The following is a 24,726-nucleotide window of genomic DNA, read 5'->3' as shown; positions in this document are numbered from 1 at the left end:
TAATACCCTACCAGCACGGCTGTCAGAAGGTAACTGACTTTTCTTCCTCCATCTCTCCATCCTCTTCCTACTGCTGACATAAAGATTTGTCCAGCCAGCAGTTAAAATCTGTACAAATACCTGCCATTAACGTCTAAGACTGGATTTTTAAAGTCACCTGAATATGCCGTTAGACATGTAGGTATCTTTTGAAAATGCTGTTAGATTCTTATCTTCCTCTCTCTGAGATTAAGCATCTTTCACAATCCCATCCTTAGTCTCTTAACGTTCAAAAATTTAGTCTTTAACTTTTGGATCTTCTGTTCAACCTGTCTAGAGTTTAGCAGACCAAATTTACATGGTAACAGAAGTGTTTGTCAATATCCATAAATATACTGTATGAAAAATTAATGCTTAGAGGGTTTTTTAATTTAATTTGATTTGATTTGATTTAATTTAATTTTACTTTACTTTTATTTTACTTTTATTTATTTTCCAAAGGTTTTCAACCACCTTTACTTTATAGCTATAGCAGTCTTGTTAAACATTGTTTAAATCACCCATTCACGGCATATTACATTGTACTGGAGCCTGTCAAATGTTGGAGTCCATCACAATAAATCTTATGTCACATTACACTGAACTGTGTCATCTAGGGACTGGAGCATAACGTGAATGTCAAATCGTCATCTATGGTTACACTTCCTAAGGGAAGTAGTGGAAGTCCCATTGTTAGAATAATTTATAATGAGACTGGGCAAACCACTAAAAAATTATACTGTGGGGAACAATCTCACTTTGGCAGGTAGGAAGAAATAATAGGGTTTTTCTTCTGCCTTCAACTTTTTTAAACCTATGAGATATGACATAGTAGGTTTTGTTTTGTTTGTATGTTACACACTGGTTTTGTTTCTTAAGTAGTATCATGTAGAGACTTCACTACCAATTTACACAATCTATGGTTCCAAAGAGATCACATTTTATTGTTCTAAAAGAGATTATTATCAAATGGTAAAATGGAGTTAATAATTTTTCTCTTACTTCTGTTGCTGTTTTCTTTTCTTAAGCTATTGAGGTTTATGTATAAAATCAAGCAAATAAAACTGGAGAAAAGGAAGACAGAAAAATATCAGGCATTTCAAAACTTACCTGGAAATCTTTTCTTCTGCAATAAAATTTTATTGAAATTCAAATAAAATACAGACATGATGATGCAAATACTGGAAAAATGAATGCATGATACAAAAAACCAATTTGTAATATTCTGTCATTATAAAATACAGATGTTAAATATAAGGACCAAAATGCAAACATAAAAGTCCAGAAAGTAAATCAGTCAATTTTACAATGATATATGTGTGTATATATATATGATGCATATATATACACATACATAAATAACTATATATAGTATATATGCATGTCATACATAGCTTCTTATATATAATACATAAAATATGAATATATAGATTTGGATGACTAAAAGTATATAGTATGTGTAAAACATGTAATAATGTTCTAGGCAGTGTGAAATTTTACTTCTGGATCATTCTCATAACATGGTAAATGCAGAGACTCCCAGGGCAGGTAACCAGCTGCTTCATAGGTATGTTAAAGGTTCCTGGTTCAAGCACAGTCTTGATTTCTGAGGTTGCACTCACTCACTGGTCTTGCTAATTCAACATGTTTGTATATTATTGTAGAGTTGTGTCCTGGAGGAGACAAACTGGGCTGCTGCCCAGAATAGTAGACTGCCAGAAATGAAGAGGATGACACAGCTAAGGGACAACCATGCAGTTGATCTCCACTTTCTGTTGAGTAATTGAATATAAAGACCTTAGTTGTCCTTTCTATTGATGCCTCTAAGGTTTGGGGTGGGCAAGATGGTAACTAATTTCATGGGAAGTATTGCCCCACTGGAAGCAGTAGCAGTCACTTCTATCTGTAGCATCAAACAGCAAAACAAAGCCTATTTCTCTAAACACTCATCTCACCCTTGAGATACTACATGTCATCTTTTTCTAGACTGAAGAGCCTTGAAATGGCTCTAAATCATACTACTGGAAACTATAGATGTATTTTTCAAATTTTACATATTTGTGTTTTTTGATTACTGCAGATAATTTTTATACAGTAATTGTGACAAACCAATACAAAATGTGATTAGAAATTCTGGGTGGGATGAATCTCACCTGGCTTTAGAAATTTGCAATACAGATGTTTCCATGGAGTTACTCACCTGAAATTTGTTTTGGAGACACTGGAGAGAAATAAACATTTAAAAAGAAAGATTTATCTGACCTATCCAGACACCTATATTGGGATGAAATGATCTGCAAGGTCAGAGTGTCTTTGCCTACTGAGTTTAAACGGACCAGGGATGAATAGCCTGGAATCTATACCACACTTGATCAGCTGAACCCTTTCTTTGTTTCATATCAATAAGATTAAGCTTAATTTCTTACTGCCACAAGATACATTGATAAGACTCCAGAACCTCCCTTGGCAACTTATTCCAGTGCTTAGTCATCCTAACAGTAAAAAAGCGTTTCCTGACGGTCAGGCAGAACATCCCATGTTTCAGTTTGTGCTCATTGTCCCTGGTCCTGTCACTGAGTGCCACTGAAAAGACCCTAGCTCCCTCTTTGCACCCTCCCTTCAGGTATTTATAAACATTAATAAGATTCCCCCCAAGCCTTATCTTCTCCAGGCTAAACAGTTCCAGCTGTCTCAGCCTTTCCTCATATGTAAGGTGCTCCAGTCCCTTAATCTTCCTTGTGGCCCTTCATTGGACTCTCTCCAATATGTCCATCTCTCTCTTGTACTGATGACCTCAGAACAGGACACAGTACTCCAGGTGTGGCCTCACTGTTGCAGAGTAAAGGGGAAGGATCACCTCCTCTGACCTGCTGGCAACATTAGTTGCCAGTAGCAAACTCTTTATAGTCTTGAGCCTGAAGTAGATCCATCAACCTTAGTAGAGAGTGGCTGTGGCCCCGATACTTGCTTGAAATTAGGAAGTCTCAGCTATGATATGAGGGGGAAAAAAACCCCTGAAACTAGTAGTGAAGATGGTGAAGATGGTTGTTCAGACAACCCTACAAACAGGACTGGGGATTAAAGGAAAGACTACCATTGCTCCTGTTGATTTCTTCTTTACCTCATCAACCTGGTCTTTTTGTTTCAGTGGGGCCTGGCACACCACACTAGAAGTGCTTGAGAAGGAGGGTAAAACTGGTGCAAAAGACTTAATTCATGCAATGCTTTTAGCTTGATTTGTTTTTGACAAATCTTATCTTACACAAATGAAGCAGGAAAAATATTGTGCTACTGTTGGAAATTCTGAATAATGCCATCAGAACAAATTTTTTTGCTCTTTATTTGTGGGGCATAAAAATTTAGCTGTGCTTGAGCAACTGCGAAGTTCTGCTCCAGTCTTCTTGGATAGATTGTGATAGAAAATCCAGCACTGTGTTTCCAGGAAACAGAGTAGAATGAAGGAAACAATGAAGTTGCATCTATTCTAGTCAAGACCTCAGTCCAGGTAGTACAATACAGTGTGCATCCATACAGGTAAGATCTTCTATCCCACAAAAAGAACAGCTTCATCCAAACTGTTGAAGAGAATGGTTTGGGATTGACAAGCTACCTCCAAAAATGTACGCTGCTTGTGCATAATGCAGTGATGCAAATGATGTAAAATTTGGCATAGACTCAAACTTGTATAGTTAAATAACACGAACAATGTCAGTCTGTATGGTGGCGTTGAAACCTTGCTTCAAAACAGAGCCTGAGAAGAGAATAAAAGACAAACGTAGACACCAGGCTTTGGGGGAAAAAGTTTTGGAAACTACAAAAACCAGAAAAGCCAGGAATCAGACCTGTTCCTTTTTACAGCCCATGTACAGTGACAGCTCAAAAAGAAATACTGTGTTATACAACAGGCTCTACTCTACAGAAAGATGGGGAAGCCTTTTGTTGCATTCCAATTTTGAATGAGATGCCAGAAGATTTCTTACCACTGCCCCTCAGTAGTAGGAAGTGGTCTGTGTAATTTTGGGCAGTCATTAGTCATGGCCAGCAACAATTTTTGTGTTAACTTAGTGTAATTTGTCTGCCCTGATAGAGTGCTGACAAAATTTAAGAAGAATGCATAGAGGGATGGCTAAACTTTATTCGAAATTAGTTGTAGGTTTGACTGAGGAAATATTAAGGAGTAATGGTTGACATAGATAGGAATAAAGACAGGTACAGGAAACTGTATAAATAATTCCATAGGTATATACAGATAGATTACATGCTGAAGCTAGAAATAGGTGCTGCTTTTGCAGGCAGGATTAAGCTTCCAAAGGGTCCCTTCCTTTTTGTTTCCATTGTAGTGAGTGCATGAAAAACTCATGAAGAAAATCTCTTCTCCTGCTGTGCTGTTTTTAGGAAGATGCTAAGTGAACAGAGGCAGTTTTGTTAACTTTCAAGAACTGTGAAGTAAGGAATCGTGCTGCAGACACAGGAATGAGTGCAGGATGAAGGAGAGTGTTGAAAGTCTATTGACCTTTCCAATTGCCAGAAACAATATTTTGGGGCCAGTTGCAATGAGTAAACCCATACCTCATATTGATTCAACCAAGGCTCATAGAATTCACACTCTAGTCCCAGGGGTAAGAAACCTACAATGTCCTAATACGAATGCAGCTACATTACATGGAGAAAATAATGGCCCTTTAACTCCTTCTTTTCCTGTACTGTGTGTCAGAGCATAGAAGAGCACAAACTCTTATTTCATCCTTTCGATTCATAATGTGACGATTTTTCCACAAATTATCAACAGGTTTATCCTGTGTCATTACCTATGACTAGAGGATATTATCTTGCTGCTGCTTATTTAAAAAAAAAAAAAAAGAAATATTTCTCCTCCTGTCAGTAACTAGTTCAGAACCTAATGAAAAGATTAATATGTCTGATTATATTTTCCTGTAACACAGTGTTTTCTTCAGATAAGTGACTAAGTCCTCAGAAGCATGATGTAGATAGGTAAGTTTTCATCTGGAAGTGTGGACACATTTAGAATGATTTGGCATTATTCAGTTAGCCGATGAAGGATGATTATGATTGCTATTTAGGTACATACATGGCACACTTAATTACTGAACGTGTCTATATGAGAATATTTCAGGATTGCAGCCAAGGCTGTCATTCAGAGAAAAATGAAGAAATAAAGAGAAAAAACAAAAACAAAAAAACCCACAGCATCAGTTGAGAAAAAGACATATTACATTCTTCAGTTTGAATTAAAAGGAAAGAGCCGATAGGGAACAAATTCACAAAAGCATAACCTGCCTGAAGATTTTATGGCAATTGATTAAGCTCTGTAGGGAGTGAAATACATCATTGGTCCATAAAACAGAATTTCTGTCGAGAGTGAGTAAGCAAGTTCCATACTGAAAAAAAGCAGTCAAGGCAAACTGGCTTTTTAAATTAGCAGCTGAAAAGTTACAAAGTTAAAATTATTTCAGCTATTGACACACCTTTTTGCAGATTTAACACATACATGTTTCTACAGGGAAAAAAATACCTACCATAAGCAGTAAATTGGCATAAAATTAAGCAGAGGCAAGAATTGGCCAGCTCCATGTTAGCTGACAATACCAGTCCATACACAAAAGACCAGGTTTCTTTTTTGTTGCCAAGTCAAAAAGCAAAAACGTAAATTAATAAACATTAAATGTGCATAGTGGTTACTTATTATCAGAAAAGCAAATCCTAGTATTCACTTGCAATGACTAATTGCTCGATACTTAAGCCAGTGCTATTGAGCTTAATGGAATTTCACTGGAACTTAATGGAGTATTATCATTTGCTAACATTCATATCAAATGCCTCTGCTCTCACCAAAAGCCTCCCTTCCCATCAAAGCTTATCTGGCTCATTTCTTTGTTTGATGTCAAGACCCAAGTTTGTTAAGTCATTATAAGGAAAGCAATTTATCTAAGGTCATTTGTAGTTCCTGCTAAATGTACTGTTCTTCATAACTTGTTAGTTATGAAAGACCTATCATGCCAAATTTTCACAGAATGCAGTAATAAGAACATAAAATTTGCCAAAGATCCTATGCAAATTATGGTTGAAATAAAGTAGTTTAACCTTCTTACATAGGTTTTGGTTTTGTTTTTCTTTTCCCTAGAAAAATAACAAAACCTAGTTTCATGTGTTGTTCACATCCTCAGAGTGCATTAAATCTTTTTTACATTGGCTTTTTGTAGGAAAAAAGATATACCTTTAGATGTGAAAGAGTGCATAATGACATTCCAGACAGGCAAGAATTTAAGCATAGGCCTTACTTTCAGCACAGGACTCATCCTATTAATTTCAACCTCTCTGGAAAGACTCACGGAAAACATTAATGTAGTGTTAATTGTAAAGATGTGGTTGTATTTGTTCCTTATCTTTTGAAATAATCTGAATTATTTCACCTAAGATACATGTACCTGGTAACAACCTTTAGGCATTAGTACTGATTATTATTAGTAATGACTACAATTATGATTTCCATTCTTTAGATCAGTGAATTATAAGAGTTTATATTATTACAGTTATCATTATGTCCATTCTTACATAGGGACTGAGGCACTGTAAGTTCAAAAGAGTTGTTAACAGCTACCTACAGACAAATGGGAAAGCAATTGAATGCAGTCTGTGTATAGAGTTCCAGTTCAATAGCCTGTCCTGTCTCTGAGATCACACTACTTGGCAGACCTTTGAAGTAATATTCCTAGAAATCCATCACACCTGTTTTTTCAGCCTGAAAGATGCCAGATGGTTCCCACATATTCTACTTACAGAATGATTGGCCATGGACATTAGCCACCCTCATGAGTGAAAGCTTACTCTCCAAAGTAAAGACTAGGAAACCATACATTGTGGTTTAACCCTGGTTGGCAGCTCAGCCCTACCCAGCCACTCGCTCACTCCCCCACAGTGGGATGGGGAAGATAATCAGAAGGGTAAAAGTGAGAAAACTCATGGTTTGAGATAAAGACAGTTTAACAGGTAAAGCAAAAGCCACGCACACAAGCAAAGCAAAACAAGGAATCCATTCACCACTCCTCATGGGCAGGCAGGGGTTCAGCCATCTCAGGGAAGCAGGGCTCCATCACACGTAATGGTTAATTGGGAAGACAGATGCCATCACTCCAAACATCCCCCATTTCTCTTTCTTCCCTCAGCTTTTATTGCTGAGCATGATGTCATATGGTATGGAACATCACTTTGGTCAGCTGGAGTCAGCTGTCCCATCTGTGTCCCCTCCCATCTTCTTGTGGACCCTCAGCCTACTCGCCGGTGGGGTGGTGTGAGGAGCAGAAAAGGCCTTGACTCTGTGTAAGCACTGCTCAGCAGTAACTAAAACATCAGTGTGTTGTCAGCACTGTTTTCATCACAAATACAAAACACAACACCCCATGAGCTACACTGAAGAAAATTAACTCTACCCCAGCCAAAACCAGTACACTATGTTATGTGACAGAGAGTAAAGCCAGCTGCAACCAAACGTGTGACAGTAAGAGTGTTAAAAGTGCCTTTTTCAGCCCAATCAGAAGAAAACATTTACTGAAATACTTTCCACACTGGATAGTTAAGAATATTTTCATTGAATTCAGTGCATTATAAGGAATGGTGAGGAAATTTAATAAGTTCCGAGAATAAAAAAGGGGATAACCATTCAAAATTTTGTTGATAGATTGATATGTACGTTTTGCTGCCAAGTCAGACCAACAGCCTGAAATACAGAGACAAACTGTCTCCCCCTCAAAAAAAAAAAAGGACTGATCACAAAAAATCAAGATGTAGTTCGGTGGCAACAGGGTGTAAAAGATTTTTTTTTTTAATGTAGGTTAAAAAAAGATAAAAGATAAATATTAAAAAGATTTTTTTAATGTAAAAGATAAATGCTCAGTGAGACAGAATTATTTTTATTATGTCTATTAGAGTGTAATGTCACTATCAATGGAAAGATTTTTCATGTATGGAAGAGAGACTAATATAGTTTCAGTATATGTCTAAAAGTACAGCCAACCCTCATTTTTTTTCTGGAAGGTGTTGCCTGAATTTTGGAGAGACAAACAAAAAACCTAAGGCAATACAATGACTTCTATATACTATATCTATAATGAACAACTGTGTCCACCAGTGTTATATTGCATATAATGATAAAACCTTAATTGTGCAGATTTTTCACATTGACTCCTGTCCTTTTTTTTTGTAGTAATGGTCGTCTCACAGTCTTTAGTGCATTTGAAATTTCACTGTCCTTGTGAGGTAGAAAATTACTAGTCTTTATTTTACATGAAAGGCTAAGTTTTAGGTAGTCGAGTATTTAAATATGTTTAGACAGCTGTGGATGCAAAGAGAGGCACACTGAGATTTTTCAGAAGCACTTTAATTCCATATGTTTAACCTGAGCAATAAAAAGGTAAGGGCAAGTGGCATTCACCTGACTAATTTTAACAGTAAAGTGTAGATGTATAATTCTGAATTAGTTTTACACAGTCAAAAAGGAAAAATAGGCATCTGCAGATGATAATTCTTTTCAGCTACCTTCGATTTGCATTTTTGAGAAATTGCCTTTTGGTGATACTTAGTCTTCTTCATTAATAATGAAAGTAGCCCATAGGAATAGATCAGATGTAGAGATGGTGGACAGCTAAGCATAGGTCTGGATGTTCTTCTAAATAAGAATTTATCTCCCTTTTCAGTCAATGAGAGAGACAAAATTCTACAGATGACAATTGATCTCAAATAACAGTTTTAGGAGGAACCTCTGCCACTCTTGGTCTCTATATATTGAGGCTGGATAATTAGATAAGCTAAATGTTAATTTTTTTAACTGCTAAAATTAGGGTATATTAATTATGTCTAAAGTTACTTATCTATAAAGTGTTTGCAGGGTTGCGGCTTAATTGTACTGATATGGAAACAGCAGAGCTCACACATCTGTAGTGTCACAAACACTATAGTAAGATGTGTTCCTTTGAAATCCTTTTCTACTCCTAATCGAGGAGCATATATCACATGGGTTTCATCCTTTCTACCTGACAAAGTTCCACTCTGCTTCTTGCTGAAAAACTGTTAAAGAAAACCAGGATTTTCCAACAATGTGTTTGAAATGAGGCTCTTAAGTTCATAATGAGGTCTTTAAATAAATAGTTCAATTAAAAAAAAATAAAAAAAAGAAGCCATCTCTCAGGGATGTCAGTGAGTTCTCCAGTCTTTCTTTGAAGATAAAGCTACTTGGCCTACTCATAAATAATGAATGATTTCTGCAGTGAAAACTAAAAAAGTTAACAATTGCTTCAGGAACACAGTGTAATAGTCAGTGTGATTTAGTGTATTAGGTCATGTTTTCAGCCTTGAAAATTGAAATATTTCTCCTTATTTGTAGGTAAAATCTGAACATGTGCATCTCATTTGGCTTTTAGAACGGTGCCTCTAAGGAGTAATATCTCTCCCAAGGTGGCAGAATTTAGAGTTTTACATGTGACTCTTGAAGATGTGGCTGTGCTGGAATCCACCTTTGCACCAAAACATGCACAGCCCTTAAGAATAGATATAACTAGACTTTCACTACAGCACCTTTTTTCTCTTCAGATCTTTCCAAAGGTTCCAATTAAAAGACTTGTAATCAGGGACCCTACAGGACAGATTTGAATCAATTGTTGAGTCCGTTTCCTGCTTTTTTCCTGTCAAATACTTTTTACTTTCTATTTGTAAATGAGCTCCTTAAAATAAAGACAAAAGTAATTTTTCTGTTTATACTATACATGAGGGTTTTTTGTACTGTGAATTTGTCTAATCTCTTTTTGTCTAATATCTAGTATGTCTCTCATCTAACCTCTTTTTTCATTCTAAATCTGTCAGTGGTTTTTTTCATGTGAAATTGCCTAGTTTTCACATAATGAGAAGTGAACAATCATATCTATTCACCTTCTCTGTGCCACTCATAATTTTAAAATCCTTTATAGAATCTCAGTTGTGTCTTTTCAAGGTTATAGAGTGCCAGCTTATTTACTCATTCATCATACCAAAGCTATTCCATTACATTGATCATTCTTGTTGCCCTTTTCTGTCTTTCTGATTCTACTGTACTTTTTAGGTAGCAGGTCCACGTAGCAGGACACAGGCAGGCAATAGATTCATACAAAAATATATTGTTTCTTTTTCCTTCCTAGTCAATAATGACATTTAACTTGCTTTTTTGACCGCTGCAGAATACTAATGCAACATTCTGATACAACACTTTAAGCAAAAACATTGCTATTGCCCATAGATCAAACAAAGCCCACTATAATGTCTTCTATAAATTAGAGACTTCCAGCTGTGTAGAAGGGATTAAACTTGGCCACAATGTACATATATACATTTGATATCATTGCCCCAGACTGCTTTTATAGCTCATTAAAAAAATAGACTTTTCTGGGGCATGATTGATCTCATCTACTTAGGCATAAACTTTACGATAACAAGAATCCTCCCCAGGCTATATCCATTTCTCCCTGTATAGGGAGCACAGTGAGTTTGGACAGTTAGCTCTGAAGTAGACATCTGCTGTGGTTAAACACATCTGATGACAAGTCTCACTTAAAAGCTCAGCACCAGAAATATAATTTTGATTTTTTTTTGGTGTTGGTTTTTTCCCCTGAAGTTTCTGGTTTGTTTCTTTTGGGCCTCAAAGTCTCATTTTACTGAATTTCTGCAAAGCTGGACTAAATTTTTGATTCCTGTAATTAACAATATGGCAAAACTTCATATTATTTTTGTTAGGAAAGTAACATAGTGTTATATGTATATATGCTTGTTTATCCATAATTTCTGAGAAAAAGCAGAAAAGTTATAGAATAATGGCAGCAATACAAGAAAAAATATTTAAAATTTCCTATGCCATTTATAACACATTACGGTCACATAAAGTAGGAGAAGAAGTATTTAAAAAAAAAAAAACTCAAAGGCTAAAAAAAATTAAATGTTAAGCCATCTTTTTAAATGGTACAGCTCACTTTCTTCCCATAATAAGCGTTATATCCTGTAAACACTTTTGATGGACATCAGTTCTGTCTGTCCCTAAACACGATACACCCTACAGTTTACAGACCTCATTAGTAATACACAGGACACAGGAAAGTGCTAAGCTTGGACCTAAAATTCTGTTCAAGTAAGATCCTAAGAAGCAGAAGTGGAGAAAATGGGCTATGTCAAATATTTTAATTAAAATGTATTTGAGACCCTATCTCACTTGAACATAAACACATTCAACAACTTTGATTAAGGATTTTCTATGTGAAAATGCCAGCTTTCAGCTTTTATTCTTTATGTGTGCTGTATTTGGAGGTCAGACAAGAGAATTTAGCACTCAAGTGAAATCATCACTGCTGCACTGGCAGTTGGAGGGATGTGACAAAGTGCAGTGACATTTACAAATCCTTTGATTGCCAGAGATGATTAGATGCCCTGGTTAGTCAGAAGAGTATTTATTGTTTCTTTGTAGCAACTGTAAAAGAGTCAGTCATCAGATTATATCTGCTCAGTAGAAAAGGGTACAATAAAGGTGAAATGCTTAGTCCAGAAATATTACAAATTAAATCTGGGGCACTAACTTGTTTGGCCTGCTGTTTCAGTGCTTAAAACCATAAGCAGAGCATTAATTGATATTAAGGAATATCAAAGTGATGATGAAACAACAATGTAGCAATTTTCGAGAAGTTGGGTTTATCAAATGCCACTCAACAGAGATCAAACTTCATGGATTAATGACAAAGCTTTGTTTCAAGCTCAGCTACTTGTATAGCATTTATCTCTCCACAGTGTAGCCACTTAAGGTGGTATGTCTAACCTACACCAGGGAGTAGGTTAGACATACAGTGAATGGTTTACTCCCTGGAGACCCCATGCCCTGTCATTGTTCCACTCCAATTGTAGAAGACACCACTTTTCCATGACCCTAATGAGGCTACAACTCTGCAGTTTCATACAGAGTTCTGATTGTTCCTGTTTGTCTCCCATTCTGCTTGTTTTCACATGCAGGCACTTGACACGTGCCTCCAGTCATACTGCTTTCCCAGGGGAAATGTGGAAGAATACTCCATCACATTGTATTCCACTGTCCTCCTTGCTTCTGTTCTCTGCTTTGGGCTTTGAGCTCCATCTCTCAATGCTTTTACGGTAAAGTCACCCTCATTAGATTAGTAAATCTGTTGGTGAAGATGCTGCTACCCTGTTTTTGTCAAATGGGTCCTGTATCTCCCCAGCAGTCCTTGTTTCTCAAATAGGTCTTTGTGGTCATAAAAGTCCATACCCTGCCTGCAACATATGATGACCTACAAGGTGCATCTACTCCTATTCGACCTCTCCCTTTCACTGGCAGGCCCAGGGAATACACAAGTTGGGCTTCCATGCCATTCATCTTGGCCCCTGGGACCCTGTGGTCACTCCTAGAACACGCAGTGTCTCTCCTGACAATATTGTTGGAGCCCATATTGATGAGGAGCAAGGGGTAATAGTTGGTGGCCTGGCTGCCTCTTAGTAGTCTCTCTAAAACGTAGCAGATCTCAGTCTCTGGTAGGTAAAGTTGGCAAGTCAGCTTCACAGGTAAGTGCAACAGCTGGCTGAAGAACAGAGGCTCTGATTACAACCACCTATTACCTTCTCCTGGTGGCACTGTTTCCAGACCTCAAATCCAGCCCAGCTGACCTAGATGCCTCTTGGGCACAGTTTGTTCATCTTTCCTAGTTACCATGGTCCTATACCTCGTCAGTGATATCTGCAAGTGGAAAAATAACCTTCCTGCTGCCAGAAGTCACAAGTTTCTGGCTTCCACTGTCATAGGATTCTCCATAACACCCTCCACCTACTCAACATACCTTCTGACTCTCCCTTGTTCTGTGCAACGTGAGCTTGCATGTCTCTCCCCCACTCCCAGAGTCTCTGCAAATAAGCTGCAGATCCCTCAACCATCCTTCTTGATGCTACACAGTCTGCTCATCACTTCTCTTGGCGTAGTGGCTCCACAATTTGTGTGCATGCTCCACAGATTACGCCGCCAAGGCAGCAACCTCCATCCCCAGGAGTTCTTCCAAGGCCAAGGTCTTTGACTGACCCAGTCAGTCAATCTTACTGGCTCTGGGGATCACCCTGCAATGTTGCCACTGTCACCATGCTGTGTCCTGCAGTCCCAAAAAAGCTCTGAGCAGCAGCTCATGGCCTCCCGGGTGCTCCCTTCCACATCAACTGCCAAATTCTCATTTACCCATTCTGGTCACTAGTTAAACATGAAATTATTAAACAGGTGTCAGCAAACAAACACAAACCTTTTCTGAATCATGGTCAAGCTCCTAATTTATAGCCTCAAACATTTTGTTCTCTTGGGTGACAGTTATTTTTTAAAGTATTTACACCTTTGGAATAAAGGCCATGCCTAGCTGTACTGGCACCTTGGAATTTTCTGCTTGTTTGTCTACAAGGAATACATTATCTTATGGTTGACCTGAGAATTTCAGAGTGTGTGATGTTCATCTCAAACTGCAAAATATAGAAGGCACACTCCTCCCACCACGCCTCCTCAAATGTGAAATTAATGTCTAATATATGACATCTGTATTAAAATGTATTAATAGTATTATTCAAATGTTAAAATAATACACTTTCTTGTATGTGTTTCTCCCTCTGATGAAAGAACTACAAGCGTCAATCATATTCCTAAATGCATAAACAGAAACTAGTAACTATGACAGACAGAAAGTACACAGTACAACTGTTTTATAGTTTTCCTTAGAACTAGAAATGTTTTCTTTTTTCAAAGATTACAAGCTGCTTCTATGTTGTCAGACTGGGTGATACCTTCTGCATCCTGCATGAAGTTGTTATTATTTTGCACTCATGAGCATTTTACAGCAGTAGCTTTGCAGTTAGATGATGATTAGTGAGTTGTCCAGTTTTTAAAGAGCCAGTTTTCTAGAAAGCAATGCACCAGTTGCACCTCTGTCCAGATGTTTCGTGCAGAGGATATACTGTTTTCTAGGAGGTATAAATAAAAAGCCTCAGTGTGAGGGCATGTGTATGCATGACTTGAGGAATAGAATTAGTCTTCTCTACCCTCCCATAACTAGTTCTGAAAATTATTTTGAACTTTTCTTTCTCAGATGACTTCAGTTCTTACAAAAATTCTTACAATGAAGTGCTCAGAATTCTTGACAGCCTGAGACTATCTTTCTAAAATTTAACATCAACCATGAATTATTTCTTTGACTGTGATGAACAGGTCCTGTTTTCATGAACATTAGATAATATTAAATAAAGAATGAAAGATAAAATTAGGCCAATAACACGAAGAATAAAAGGAATCTGCCAAATTAATATGACTCATCCTTCTGAGAGTCAAGCTCCTGTGATTATTTTATGTCATCTGTTTTTATGTTGGTATTGGACCACAGATTGGGCCCTAATAGATCTACTCCATGTACATTCATTCTTTACTTAGAACATACGTACTTTAACCAAGTATTGAAAACTAATGTGATGCAATGACTATTCTGTTGACCTATTTGGTATAAGATTATATTTCTTTTGAAATGCATCAGCAAAGACCACACTTCATGCAAATGGCAGGTACATTATAAAGTGTACTGTTATCTCTATTCTTATTTATAGTTAGGGGACACAGTTAAATTAAGTCTTGCCCACAATGGAGAACTAAGATTCTGCAGTGTAATTAAATCCCAGTCCTTGTAACTGGAGAGCTTGCAGATATTATCACAATGAGGAAATTGACTGGTGACCAGAGAAGGAAACAAAACCCCACTGAGAATCAGGATAAAAGGTCTGATTGATTGAACATTTAGGACTAAATCAAAGAATGACTTTAGATAGAAGACACTGAGGTACAAATAACTATGTTTAAGGTTCTAACACTGAGAAGAAATATTTGTGTCACTCTGTCATGTGCTGGTATCATGCATTACAAGAAAAAAGTAAAAACCTTGAAAACTATGTTACGTATTAAGGAAGAGAGCCCGGGATTATCTGAACCAAAAATAGTAACTTTGGTCCACTGTGAGTGGAAGACTAAATGCAAATCAAATGCAACTGTCTCAGGCTATGTCATCTTAAATGCTCAAAAAGGATTACAACACCCCAAAACAATGTTTTAACCTGACGCTTAAACTTTGAGCTACAAAAGGTCTATAGTTCAGCTCTTGGCTAAGTGCCCAGAGACACATTTTTGCACATGTTCAAATAGCAGAGATGTTGGGAGGAAGGAGAAACTCAAGATTTCTGTGGACATTTGTGCCTGTCTTGAAAGGAGAAGCCAATGAGATAAACATTTTCAGAGCAATCTGCTGGACTGGTGTCAGAAAAAAGCACAACTGGAGCAATACTAACACACTAGTTGAATAGTAGTGCGTACTAATCAGACAGATTTGCTTGAACTCTACTTTCATACCTCTGTAAGAACCCCTGTTAATGTAGTTGAGCTGTTGGTTCTGAGAGAGCATGGACATGTGGTGTGCTCAAAAGGACCACAATCTGGCATCTCTTTTATCTGGGTAGGCTGCTTGAATTCAGTTTGAGTTTAGGCAATATGCAAACTACATACATATTTATGGCCAGTAGTGTTAAGCACTTTCCTATACGATGTTGATTGCATGACAAAACCACTGACTTACATCAATGGGATTGACCACTGGAGGTGCATTGATCATTGAGGGTCATTGGAGGGCCTCTCCATATGCAGGCAATTGCTCCCTCGAGCACCGTCCAGAGCACAGCATGCAGCTGAGTGTTCCTATTTACAGGAGTAGAAGCTGTGCTGCCCCTGAAGGATTCCTCAAGCAAGCAATGGGACGAAGGGTTATAGCAAATTGCCAGTACCCTGAAATCTTCACTAGGTTTCACTAGAAATACAGAGGAGATTTCTTCCCCCTCTTTGTCCAATGCATAATGCTGATGATTTCTTCCTCCTCAGTCTGGGGTGTATTTGGTTTTGGGTTTAGACATATTATTACCAAAGGTTGCTTGAGTGCTTTCTTTCTTTTTTTTTTTTTAAAGGATCGCAGCTCTTCCAGATTTCAGTTCCTTTTTGTTATCTTGTTGGGATCTATTGTTGGAATTTTAGCTGACCAGTACAAAATTGTGCTCCTGCAGTGACCATTGATTGATTACTGTAATGTGTGATACCATTCTATGGCTGGTTTCTTTGACATCACATTTTATTCTGGAGTCAAAAATGGTTCAAATGGAAAAACAACTTGTTATTCCTATAAGTGAAAGTTAAAATAAATTTAGGCAATGACAACTAAAACAAACTAAAATTAATTCACCCCAAGAAAAGCCAGAAAATTCCTGAAACTTGCATTACCAGGTAAATTAAAAATCTGTGGTCTTTCAGGAGTTATTGTAAAATTATATTTACTGGACTACCAGGGATGAGGATGCTATTACATTTCTGCATAATACATATTTTTATTTTGTTATTTTAGGTTCCTTACCTTGAGCAAAAGTCCACTATTACACTGATGGCTGGATAATTTTCTTGAAATTATATAAAAGTCATTTTAGATGTTAGAAATGTCCTGGCCAGAAATTAAAGGTAAATCTACTATTTCTGATTGTTTAATTTTTCTTTACGTTTTTCTTGTTCCTCTTGTTATGTGACCTGAAGAACCGATGGGATTTCAAATGAATCAGACTGACTGATTGCCTATGCCGAGAAAATTATTAAATTTGCTTTATATTCCTATTAATATGCAATAATTGCATGTGTTACTAATCACACAGAAATAAAAAAAAAAAAAAACCCATCAATTTACAATGTGCCTCTATGTTAGAGTTGTTTACTAAGGGTTAAAAAATATTAGAAAGAAGAAAGAAATGTGTAATAGGTGATTATAAAATTTGGTCATAACTTATCTACTGACCTGCTTTAAACCCTATCTTTTTTAACAGAAGAAAAACTTATGAAGAGAAATGTTAATGGTACAATGATTTAGACATTATCAGTAAATACGAACTTAGTGATAGACATTTTTTCTGTAAGCCTTTATATAATTTTAGAAGTTACCTTTAACTTCCTTTAACAGCTGATTAATTTGAGTAATGACATGAGTTTTAATTTGATCCCAGTTATCCATTGTCAAGCAATTTGTGTAGCTCTTTCTATGAGTCTGAAAATGCTACATCTGAAAACAACTTTATTTCATACTCACCTGGATGGGAGTAAAAACTAAGGCATGCCACAGAACAACCAAAAATTTCTTTGCTTTTGTCATGTATTGCATGCTTTCTTTTTAATCCTCCTAGTTCTTTTCTGGTTTTATAGCACTCCACCTGTTATCATTATTTTGGAAATAATAATTATCATTTATCACCAGTCCAATAGAATTTACCAATGAGTTTGTCCTTTTGCTCTTTGCTATTGGGATATAATCCATGGTAACTAAAATAATACTTTCAAAGTTAACATAATTAGCCAAATACCAACAGAATGTGTTAATTAAAATAATTTTGTGAAATTATCAGTAACAGTATTATAGGCTGCACCTCAGAATAGGGCATAAAATTATTTCACCTTCTGTTAGTCTGTTGTATTTATACTCATATGATTTTTATTTTATACCATGGAAACTTGATAGGATTATCTCAGGGATTACTATTTCAGTAAAAGAGGTTTGCTTTTAATTGTGGGAAATTGTATACTTCTAAAAGTCAGGAAAGAGAATCTTAATTTAGGAGACAGTTCGTAATTAACAAAAAATTGGACCAAAATTTAAGTGGCACACCATAATTCTTTTGACATTAAAAGGCAAACGCAATGCAACTCTTTTTTCGGAAAGACAGAAGAAGAAAAGAAAGTCTTACACTGACTGAATTTAGTTGAAACTCTGAAAACAATTACATTTCATTCTTTCTAGCTTTTTCCACCTAGATCTTTTATTTTGTAACATCTAAAATGTTAATTCCTGCAGAGGTTCAATTGCCATTTCATTAAAATTTAAATACAAAGGGTGCTATAATTTTGCCAATTTCTTTGAAAAAGATCTCTCTCAAGACATTATCTGTACCAATATAAAAGAAAAAAAACCAGAAAACCCACAACAGTGATAAGAGAAGTATTGTTTCCTTTTTCTTTTTTCTTTTTTTAAACCACAAATACAAGTCTTAAAATAGTTAATGTATAAATGGCAAGTCTGTGGTTTTTTGTTTGTTTTAACAAACAAATTTTGGAAAGTGCATAAATATTAAGACAGATGACATTCTATTATTTTATTTCTCTACTTGAGAGAATAATTGTTTCAGTGAAGCTTAACTTTTTTTGCAGTTTCTCACTTAACAGCTTCTCTCTACTGCAGCTTGCCCCACGATAATCTTGCTCCGGTTTCAGCTGGGATAGATTTAATTTTCTTCTTAGTAGTTGGTATAGAGCTGTGTTTTGGATTTAGGATGAAAATAATGTTGATAACACACTGATGTTTTAGTTGTTGCTAAGCAGTGTTTATACTAAGTCAAGGATTTTTCAGCTTCTCATACCGCCCTGCCAGCAAGGGCGCTGGGGGGGCACAAGAAGCTGTGAGGGGACACAGCCAGGACAGCCGACCCAAATTGGCCAAAGGGGTGTTCCCTACCATGCGACACCGTGCTCAGTATTTAAACTAGGGGGGCATCTGTGTGGGGGCTGCTGCTTGGGAAATGGCTGGGCATCAGTTGGTGGGTGGTAAGGAATTGAACTGTGCATGACTTATTTTTGTATATTAATTAATATTATTAATAATAATATTTCCCTTCTTTTTCTGTTTATACTGGGTTTGCGTGGCAAGGTTTTGGTAGCGGGGGCTGCAGGGGCGGCTTCTGAGAGAAGTTGCCAGAAGCTTCCCCCATGTCCGACAGAGCCAACGCCAGCAGCTCCAAGAGGGACCCGCCGCCGGCCAAGGCCGAGCCCATCAGCCACGGTGGCAGCACCTCTGGGGAACGGAGGTAAGAAGGGGGAAAAACAGCAACAGCAACTGCAGCCGGAGAGAGGAGTGAGACCATGGGGGAGAACAGCCCTGCAGCCCCCAGCCCAGAGCAGCAGGAGGGGCAGGAGGGGCTCCAGGCGCCGGAGCAGAGGGTCCCCGGCAGCCCCTGGGGAAGCCCCCGGGGAGGCCGGCTGTGCCCCTGCGGCCATGGAGCTCCACGGGGGAGCAGATCTGCACCCGCCGCCGGGGAGGGCCCCACGCCAGAGCAGGGGGATGCCCGAAGGAGGCCGTGACCCCGTGGGCAGCCCGCGCTGGGGCCAGCTCCTGGCAGGGCCTGTGGCCCCGTGGGGAGAGAGAGGAGCCCCGGCTGGAGCAGGGTTGCCGGCAGGACCTGGGACCCCGCAGGGACCCAGGCTGGAGCCGTCTGTCCCTGAAGGACGGCACCCGTGGGGGGACCCAGGCTGGAGCCGTTGGTGAAGAACTGCAGCCCGTGGGAAGGACCCACGCTGGAGAAGTTGGTGGAGGACTGTCTCCCATGGGAGGGACCCCAGGCTGGAGCAGGGCAGAGGGTGAGGAGTCCTCCCCCTGAGGAAGAAGGAGCAGCAGAGACCAGGTGTGATGAACTGACCACAACCCCCATTCCCCGTCCCCCTGCGCCGCTCGGGGGGAGGAGGGAGAGAAATCAGGAGTGAAGTTGATCCTGGGAAGAAGGGAGGGGTGGGGGGAAGGTGTTTTAAGATTTGGTCTTAGTTCTCATTATCCTACTGTGATTTTGATTGGCAATAAATTTAACTAATTTCCCCAAGTTTAGTCTGTTTTTCCTGTGATGGTAGTTGCTCTCCCTGTCCCTATCTCAACCCACAAGCTCCTTGTTGTATTCTCCTCTCCCCTGTCCAGATGAGGAGGGGGAGTGATAGAGCGGCTTTGGTGGACACCTGGCCTCTAGCCATGGTCAACCCACCACACTGTCTTATTAAACTGTCTTTATCTCAACCGGCAAATTTTACTTTTTTTTCCCCTCGATTCTCTCCCCCATCCCACTGGAGGGGGGCGGAGGGAGTGAGCAAATGGCCTTGTGGTGTTTAGCTGCCTGCCGGGTTAAACCACAAAAAGTCTCTTCATGTCAATCCTTATGGTTGACTTGGACAAGCTAGGTGCTGTTCGCTCCTGAGCATTAAAAGCCCTTGTCATATAAAGCCAGAATTGTACATCTTAAGTTTGTATGCATACAGTTAAAACACCAGCTGCTCACTGCTAGAGGCAATATATAGTTTATTTCTCTTTCAATCATGATCCCCAGCAACTCTTAGGAAGGCAGCCTGAGGAATGGTGGCCATTAATATAAATTTGAAGTCAGAGAAAAGATTAACACAGGAAATTTCCATGCTTGTGCCAGCAAACATTGACAAACCCCTGTGATTTAAAATACCTCCCTGACAGTTTTGATTATAATTAAATCACAGACATATGGGAGGCAAATAACTGAATGTCATTTGAACTGTCTGAGTGGCAAAGAGAAGTCTTAGAAGCAAAGAAACAGGGAACTTGTTTCTTATTAAATGTCACTTCTCTTGTTTGTTGCCTGTTCTCTGCTTTGGTAACTGATCCAGCAGTGGAACCAATATTTTATTGCTAATATTTTCCTGATGTGAAAAGTAAGGAGATTCTGACTGTTTACAAAAGGATTTGTATTTTCTTTGTAGTCCAGAATTATAGTCAATTATATTTTCTGTGAAGATGCTCAGGGCTTCAGAGAAAATAGGACCTGCTTACCAGATTGAAATACATTCTGGACTGCTCGCTTGATGTAAAACGTCAGCAGTTCCTTGAAAACAGTCTTTCTGTTACAGATGTATATAATAGCAAGTATACGGTCTGATTGCCTTTGTTTATAAATTGTCATTATTGATTCAGTTCTGAGGAGATTTAAAGTACGTAGCAATGAATAAGACAGCTGTGCTGATGACTATAAAGATTAACAGGAAAAAATCAAGATCTGTTTTTATCACACCAAAGTGTCTATATAATGTTATTTTTATTTCCTAGATTACCTTTTATCATGCTGTACATGTAAGCCAAACGTGAGCCTCAGGTGAATTATTTTGCCTCCAGTGAACTTTTTCCAGTGCTTTGAAATGTACATGTTAACTCTACGTTATATTTACCAATGACTTAAGTAGCTACTAAGCTAGAATGTATCTTAAAATTATCTGATCTTAATTTTTGAATATTTTACAACTAAAACTAAATCCTTGACCTTGCCAATAACATAGAAAATCACCCATATATATATGTTGTATATATACTTAAAATACATAATGCTTGTTACTCCTCTCAAAAATATTTGAGATTATGAATTTTGAACCCTAATGTCTTACCAATATGTTTTCTTAAATGTCACGTGTCTGTAGTTCTACTTGGTAATTTATATGAAAGATTGAATGCAATAATACTGAAATAAACAGGAAGAATCAGTTGAAACTTAAAATACAGAAATAAAATAATTTTATCTTCAAATTCTTTAAATTAAACACATTGGTAGAATAACCCCAAAGGAAATTAAAAAAAGGTAGAGGAAAATAAGTGGAAAGCTGTAACTAGATAAAGGTAATGCAAGAAGAGTAGAAGATCCAAATAAGCACTTTTTTATCATAACATGGCTGTCTAGGTCATTTGCTTTGGGTATGCAGATTATTTGCCTCCACAATTCCAGGACAGTAGGTTTCTGAACACTCTCACAATGACTGCTTAATTTTAGAGTCTTCATTACTTAAACACAAATGAAAAGAACCTCTGGAAAATTACTACAAAAAATGAGAAACTGATATGCAAGACGATTAAAAGTAGATTAAATAATAAGAGTCTGCTTAACAGTCCTCTGGAGAGAAAGGGAAACCTGGACCTGATTAGAGTATTCAGTGCAATGGTGCAGATGAAATTGAGTTTTGCTGCCCTGAAGGTGAGCTACATGGTAGCCCTCATCCAGGGAAAAAAATGGTTTGTGCCAATGACAAAATAAAGGGGAACTAAGCATCAAAAGGTAAAGAGGGACTAAGACTTTCTCAGAGGATAAGAATGCCTCAAGGACAGACGTAGGTGTGGATTTACTCAAAGGGATCAAGAGCTGCCAAAGGGGCAGTTAGAGCTGTGCAGGGAAGTAAAGTATAAAAGCTTTCTGAAGACATGAACACAAAAGAGTCAGATGAGCTGTTTAAGGGAAGAAGTGGAGAACAGTGCTACTTGATTAGTGGTGATTCAGAGATGGAACATGTAGACTGAATCTTAAGACTAGGCATGTCCTAGGAAAAGAAGTTTCATTTAGGATAGGAAGATAATTTTGCAGCTGGATTCCCCCTTTGCTACCATTGTAGTGGTATTTTAATATTTAGATTGCTTTTATTTTAAATGTCATACTTAAAGTATGCTTAGAAATGCCTTTCTGATGTCCATTCATTGATATGAGTGAAGCTAAGAACCAAATCTTCTCTGCTTCTGTGTGGGAGGTTAAATTGCTGTATTAGGGAGTGCCTAGATGAGACAAACTGATAACCATAATTTAGCTTTGCAATAGCTACTGCATGCCTTTACTCCATGCAAAAAAAAAAGGATCAATAACCTTGAAGAAAATGTAGAGCAAGAGCAGACACATTGGCAGTTACCACAGAGCACCTGACAAGTCTAGCTCAGTATAAAACACTTGCACATATTTCCATACTGCTATATTATTACTACCACTTCCAATGCTCACCATTCTTTCAAGATGTCCTCCAGCATGTAGCCCAAAACTGTAAGATCTGACAGAACCATAGCTAACTAATTTAACTTATCTGAAAAAAATGTAACTTCTGCTTCCTAATCTTCTTCACTCTTATTGTTATCTGAAATTGTTTTTCTAAACCTCATTGTATCAGATTATTTTAATCCTATTTTCATTGTAGTAAAACTAGTTTGTACTGTCCCTTATATTCTGCTGTGCTTAGCTTTTGCTTTCTGTGTACTACCCACTTAATTTCTATCACCCAGATACATCATCCAACAATTAAATATTGACCAATTATTGAGGTAACACACATTGGAGCACGCATTCTTTCACAGCTTTTTGCCTATTTAATCTTTTACTGAAATAAGTAAAAATTAAGAGTATGAAAAATATAAAAAGACATTATATCAGACTGTAAACATGTATTTTTGGTGTAGCTGTTTTACTGGTAGGTATAAACCACAAATATATCTTTTGGTGTGGAATTTTGAAGGTTGGAATTCTGATGATTTTCTCTAATAATGTGAAGGCTGGACTCAAATCATATTGCATAAATCAGGAAAAAACATTCTTTTTTGAGTTGTACATTCTTCGAGATTATCATAATGTAAAAATTACTATTGGAACAAAAGGAACTGCCTGCTGTGAACATATGTTATCTACAGCAATTCAGTCTCTGGACTAGAGCTTGCTCTTGTATATACTACTGCTATTATTTTCAGCTGTTGTTCACAGTTGACCTATCTAGTCTTCATCTAGAAATTGCTTATTCTCTGTGAACAAGAGATGTACCAGCTTCAGAGAAGGTGAGATTAATATCAAAGGATTTTTAAGTATAAAGGGAAAAAAAAAGGAAAAAAGATATTTTATGACTCCTCAACAATTTGGAAGAAAGGTGTAACTTGACAATTGAACATGGTTTTAGTAGCAGAATAAAGGATCATCAAATGATGGAAATGTCTCTCTCAAATTAACTTTACTTAATACAGGTTTCAAAAATACAACTTTTTTCTGACAATGATTACTGAATTCAAGCAAAGAGTTAAATCTTCATGATCTCCTCTGTTGATTTCTTGTGCTATATATGTAACGAAAGCATAGGACTGTGGAAGACGCTACCTCAGAACATAATGCTGGAAAGGAAACTCTTTACTTCTTCACCCAAGACAATATATTAAGGGCAACACTGAGATCAAGGACTGTATCTTGTATGAAGAATTGCTTCCTCCTCTTCAGACCATAGAAGATTGCATAAACAGCATTGGTGAAGGCTCTGGACCTCACATTCCTCAGTGCACCAATGTTGGGATCACCCTGCATGGCTCGACCTTAAGGAGAAGGAGCTGTGGCACTGAGAAGCTGGTAAACAGCTGGATATCTGCACGGCTCGGCCTTGAGGAGAAGGAGCTGTGATAAACAACTAAGAAGAAGCGAGGAAAACAGGAACACCTGCAAGCAACAATCCTGACTGTGTGAGGGGCGCGTGGACAGCGCGTGATATTTTGTATATAGCCAATTGCAATAGTGTGTGTAACAAGTTGTAACCAATCATGAGTGTGTGCGCAGTGACTAAGCGAAAATTATGATATATATTGGAGTCAGACAAGACAATAAACGGCTTCGGAATATAACTCTCATAGAGTTGTGAAGTCCATCCTTCTCCCGCAACTGGTGACCCCGACGTGATACGATCTCTGGGATCTCATCGTTGAACACCGGTCGAGCGCAGAGGACGCCGCAGGGGAAGCCCGGTTGGAAGAATTGCAGTCAGCGGGACTGACGCAAGGAAAAAGAAAAAGGAATACGTTGCAACGGAGAAGCACCCAGCGAGGTGAGGTGAGCAACCGGGGCGGCATGGGGCAGAACACATCGCGTGAAGAAGGGGCGATAGTCAGACTCCTGCTGCATATGCTCTCTAAGAGAGGACTGAAATATGATGAATATACACTTAGAAGGCTTCTAATTTGGAGCCGAAAGAAAGGGTACCCCCCC

The sequence above is a fragment of the Phaethon aethereus genome (genome assembly GCF_964289735.1).
Source record: "Phaethon aethereus genome assembly, chromosome: 3".
Classification (NCBI taxonomy): domain Eukaryota; kingdom Metazoa; phylum Chordata; class Aves; order Phaethontiformes; family Phaethontidae; genus Phaethon; species Phaethon aethereus.
Note: the sequence above shows the minus strand (reverse complement) of the source record.